This window comes from Silene latifolia, chromosome Y (genome assembly GCF_048544455.1).
Source record: "Silene latifolia isolate original U9 population chromosome Y, ASM4854445v1, whole genome shotgun sequence".
Taxonomy (NCBI): domain Eukaryota; kingdom Viridiplantae; phylum Streptophyta; class Magnoliopsida; order Caryophyllales; family Caryophyllaceae; genus Silene; species Silene latifolia.
In genome coordinates this window covers 347,517,833-347,524,323 of record NC_133538.1, presented here as the reverse complement: position 1 = coordinate 347,524,323, position 6,491 = coordinate 347,517,833, and positions in this window count along the sequence as shown.

The window sequence follows — 6,491 nt, the reverse complement described above, 5'->3', positions numbered from 1 at the left end:
CACCCCCGAATGGATCACCACAGTTTTTAAAACATTTAAACGGGGTCATTACTAATCACACAATTAACATACATGTCACAATAAGATAAGCGAGACGACTTAACTCACACACATACACAACCAACCCAACTCCAATCACCTCAATCATCGATCGTCCACTTTGGACCAGCCACGCGATGGGGGACCGCAGCCGTTCCCACCTAAGCCCCGCTCATCGTACGAGCGATAACCCTGTCCCATTAATGTGCACATCCCCTTTCGTGGCGGGTTCCACGAAGGGCGAAACTAGGGCGTGAAGTCACTCCCGCAAGTGACCCCACTCAGCCGAGAACGCATCTCGAGAGCCATAGACAACCAATCACAATCACAATCACAATCACAATCATCATATCAAACAACTAACTACAGCACATCACCAATATCCCATTATGGGACTAATACTGAGTAGGAAATCCTACCTGGAAAGCACAACACGCAGACGGTATCTACAGCTGTATCAAAACGGCTCCTCTACGAATTCTCCTCCTACCTTACAACACATAGATGCTACCATTCAAATACTACTTATAAAAACCCCCAATTCCTAAATTAGGGTTTCACCAATCTTAACAAAACATTATATAAATTATATTAAAAGCTTACCCTCGACGCAAGGAATCCAACGACACGAACTACGATACGAACTGACCGTCTGAACTCCGGGAATTGTCAAGAACGCGATTAGGAAGGAGAACTAGTTGCTTTCTCTCTTAAACAGGTTTTAGGTTTTGTAAAAAGTGATTTAAAACAATTACGAATATGTTTAAATACCTTAATCGCGTAATTAACAAAACCCGAGAAAACTCCCCCGTAAGACCGGACACTCGATCGAGTACCCAAGGCACTCGATCGAGTACCCCCCTACTCGATCGAGTGCCCCAGCTACTCGATCGAGTACCCAACAGGTCAGAAACTATTTTATTCCGCAACTTGCCCATACTCGACAGAGTAAGGGCTACTCGATAGAGTACCCCCAAGACATATAAATACGGAGTATTACAGTCTTCCCTCCTTAAAAAGAACTTCGTCCCCGAAGTTCAACCCATACTCTAAAAGCAACCATACTAACTCGACCCAGACACAACAACATAACTAAGAACTCAACAACTCGACCAAACATAAAACATGAACTCTTAACACCCACTCCACCAACTATGTTTACTTCCTTAATATGGCTCACGATATCGTATCCACCACATATATATCTCTCACGACACCAACTTCATACATAACCAACCACCATCCACTAACACTGCTAGCTCCATAATATCATCCACTATCAAATCCAAAATCAAGACACTCCTAGACATCAAACGGAATGTTACATTCTACCACCCTTAAAAGGAACTTCGTCCTCGAAGTTTACTCGGACTCATAACATCATCCTTCAACCACAACACTATATAAAATATTCCCACACTCTGAAGCATCACACTACTACAAGCACGGCCATGGCCTTTTATAAGTATTGTCCACAAAACAAATCCCTCCTTTACGCTACGCTAACACTCTACTTCCAATTATATTACCGCATGCACCACCATGAAACTCTCTTTTATTGCATCCTACTCCTCTTAAGACAAATGTTACGTCCTCGTAACTCACTAATACTAAATCCTTAGCTATATTATCTCATTATCCTCATCACCACCATATGTCAAAGATAACTGCCTATAACTTCATTTCCATAATCACTCCTATTTCTCAAGGCTCTCTTACTTCAACAGTTCTCATACTTCAAATCAATCTGCACACCCCTAACCTATACCATAAGGCTCGTAGCAAAATCACCATACTAACTCTCCATTATCACTGCAAACCAACATACCTCGCTATGTAAAGCACTTATCTTCCAGAAGCATAACTCTCGATCCACACTCGTTACTTATACTCACACTAGATCCTCAAGTTCTTTCCTTCATTACCGCAAAACTCATACATAACTTAATATGACACTAACTCCCCCAACACCCTACACTCACTGTCCCAACAAAAGATTATGAACTACCTGCCGCTTTCAGATCATTACAACACATGTTCCACGAATCATTTTCCATTACCATGTCTACTAAAGCCTTATCTAGAACAAGATCAAAATTATCAGAACAACCTCTCACAACCGTGTCCCATCAATAGAACATCACTATACCATGACAACAACGAAAACATATTCAACTCTATTTCATATCATACTCTACCTCATTCTTAACTTAACCTGGTAAAGAAAACATCAATAAGCAAGACAACTGTCTACATGTTCAACCAAAACTCACAAAGAACAACAGCAAACAAAACAACAATCTATGTATAACTGGTATGCACTTTCGAAAACTCGTATCATAATCATCCCGCCTACTCCACCACAACCGGTGACGGCATCACCACACCGCCACCAACAAATTAGACCGTAGTGCGAAAATACCCGCATCACAACACTAAATATCGAGCCCGGATCACCACCCGAGGCACCCCAACCACATCGATAGACATCACAACTACATACAATTCCATAAATACTGACTCGGAAATAACCTTTCGGACAAGAAAACTTACTCAAATCCACTTTACTCAATCACAACGCAACATATTATATGAATAAACCGATAAGCATCTCATGAACATCATCTCTACCATTTCACGGAATACACATGTGTTATTAATACACATAAAATTATAACTAGCCATGTCAAATTAATCAAATTATTACCTTTTTGGATATCATTCAATTAAACTACCGTGTCCAACATATATATTACAGAACGTTCATAAAACAGCTTTATAATTATCACACCATACCACTTCTTGTGAGGTCAGAACCTCACACAAACATTTACACATATCATAGACCCGTAATCACAACCAACTAGTCAATCCTGACCACGTAAGTTACCACTCAGCAAAGGTTACCTGTTGTCCGAGCTTAACTCGCATGCCCCTCATCACATTCTTCCATTCGCATCACCAAAGACCTTCTCGCCATACATAACCATACAACTAACACTCATTATGAGAAACCACCTCCTAAGACTATGTCTTATACTTCCTGACAACCATACTTTTATCAATTCAGTCTTTACAAAATCAGCCTCTTTAGAATTGCCACTTTTCTAATATACCCTTAACCTTAACCACTAGCCAAAGACCATAACACTACCACTTTGTCCAGGACATCAAACCTCTTCACTCATCTCTAAACATCATGATTTCTTTTCTATCTTTGGTTAACATCCCAAACAACGAACATCAAATCCATGAACAAAATTACCTCAACATTCTTCCCAATATTTTCCTTAATTGAATCATCACCCATTTTTCCACCAAAATCTCATATCATGCAGATATTCTACTAACTTCTTACTTTCCTTAATTTCTCGAAACTCATTATTAAACATGTTGTCCTGAAGCTCCCATATAACCATTAACTAACATCCTCATGACAATATCACACATTTCGATGATTCCTTACCTTTATATCACATAACTCCGGTGAATATTTTCCTCAGCTTACTTTTATCCTTCTTTTCTCTTTACACTCTATAATACCAATTAATAGTTCAACTCCTTATTCTTTCTAGCTAACTCTTTAGAAATCCAGTTACCCTTTCGTTGCTCCAAAACTCAAATTCCATTATTTTCTACCGACATCATCCCACTCTTTCTTACCATGGATCTTCTCTTATTATGCTATCACTCACACTTGCCACTAATCTATCCATAGAATCAACGTTTAATGTTCAAACAATTGCATCTCCCTTTTTACATCTCTAGAAATCATAATTCATTTAATACCGTTAATTACCCAAGGAAATCACACAGTAGTTTCGTCTCTCGATAACACAAATTTCCAAACTCAGTCACTACCTGCAAATCCACGTCGCGACATGTCCCATTAAGTTCGCTATATTCCACTATTTCCAAACGACCTTTCATTACATATGTTCTTACTCAACACTGTTTCTAGCCATCTCCCTCCATAATTTATTATACATCTCAGGTTGCTACTATCCACATCCTTTCTTTCAATCTTTTCATTCTCACGTTCCTTAACCTTACATCATGCCTTGCCCACATTCACTTACATTTTCATTACTCAACATACAATCATGTCACTCATCTCGTCTCACACAACATGCTCTATGCCTCAATTAAGTCTTACTAATCCCAACACATATAAATCATGTCCTCCCCACCGAACTCATACTCATCATAGGTGCCACTCTTTACACCACAAAATTGGGTAACTTACGCGTCAAGACCAACATACATGTAAAACAATGCATAAAGAAGCAAAATAACGCCTTTGAATTAAACATAATATGCAACGAAGTCAGAAGATAAACATATGACCCAAAATAGGGGTCACTAGATCGAGTACAGGCCACTCGATCGAGTAAGGGACTTACTCGATCGAGTAGGTCAAGATCAGAAGCACGTAAAACAAATCACCAGGGCTACTCGATCGAGTAGCTAAGGTACTCGATCGAGTGCCCCCTTCCTCGATCGAGTATCCTAGTTACTCGATCGAGTACCCCAATTCTCAGCACTGTCCAGTTTTCGTAAAACAGTCATAACTCACTCATTTCTTGGTCGTTTTGGACGTGTGACCTATCGTTAGAATCGTAAAAGAACAAGCTATCACCTCCAATTGGAATCACATTAAAATCATTTACGCATCTCAAGTTATAACAGTTTAAAGACAACTTTGCTGTAATCAGACGACATAATTATTTGATTTTTACTTCCAAACAACAACCAAGTTAAACGAAAACAACCCAAAACTCATAAAACCAGTATTCATAACCATATGTTACTATTTTCAAAAGCCAAACAACAACATTCATCATGCACTTAGCTTATCTAACTTGCCAATTATGACTTACCCACATGTTTTTATTCTATCACTTTTCGTAAACAAAATCACAAATACATGACATCAAGTCCCCTATTCAAATGTTACTACCACGATGATTCATCTTTTCCACTAATTCATCCATCATACCACATATTTATCCACCATATACGTTCAACATATTCACCTAGCACATGTTCAATTCATACTCCTAACCTTCTGTACTTTTACTCAACACGACAACAACAACATGTATACTTACACATCGCTTTATATATATATATAGACAAAACACTTTTCCTTGCGTAATTATAACATGTCAAATTACATGTATCAATAATTATACTTTCATGCTTTACAATCAACCAACATACAATTCACGTTATTATCATCTTTCATCCATCAATTCATACAACATACTACTACATAAATACACACAGCACACAATAAGCACATAACGATCCCGACACATATCCCATGGTGACCGGTTCAAAATTGTAGGGCGAGTTCGCGACTTTAGGACGTCTCCCAAGTCTTTGCATTAGCTCCTACAACCTTTACCCGGGTTCATTTTAATTGACTCCCTATATTCATTAGATTCATTGGTTACAGGTTTCAGGATCGTCTCTCTGATACCATTTGTAACACCCCCATACTCCAAGTGCCTTACCAGGACCACTCAGGTGTAAGGATGCTACCATCTCGGTTGCCCGAGGCATGATAATCATAAGACAATGAAGAAACATACTTTATTAAATAAGTTTAAGTGATTACATTACAAACCAACTGTAAGCAAAATACAACTGTTCTCAAACTATAAACCAACCGAAAGGAACTGTTCTAATAAACACAAATGGAAGACTAAAGACTACGATATGTGATGACTCCATCCCCACTAGATCCCACGCGTATCCAAGATATACCGCCAAGCAAATCGCTCACCACCCCCGAATGGATCACCACAGTTTTAAAACATTTAAACGGGGTCAGTACTAATCACACAATTAACATACATGTCACAATAAGATAAGCGAGATGTAAATTAACTGTCACACATACACAACCAACCCAACTCCAATCACCTCAATCACCGATCCCACCGGACCCACCGCCATGGGGGACCGCAGCCGTTCCCACCTAAGCCCCGCTCATCGTACGAGCGATAACCTCCCCCATTAATGTGCACATCCCCTTTCGTGGCGGGTTCCACGAAGGGCGAAACTAGGGCGTGAAGTCACTCCCGCAAGTGACCCCACTCAGCCGAGAACGCATCTCGAGAGCCATAGACAACCAATCACAATCACAATCACAATCACAATCATCATATCAAACAACTAACTACAAGACATCACCAATATCCCATTATGGGACTAATACGAGTAGGAAATCCTACCGGAAAGCACAACACGCAGACGGTATCTACAAATTTGTATCAAAACGGCTCCTCTACGAATTCTCCTCCTACCTTACAACACATAGATGCTACCATTCAAATACTACTCATAAAAACCCCAATTCCTAAATTAGGGTTTCACCAATCTTAACAAAACATTATATAAATTATATTAAAAGCTTACCCTCGACGCAAGGAATCCAACGACAC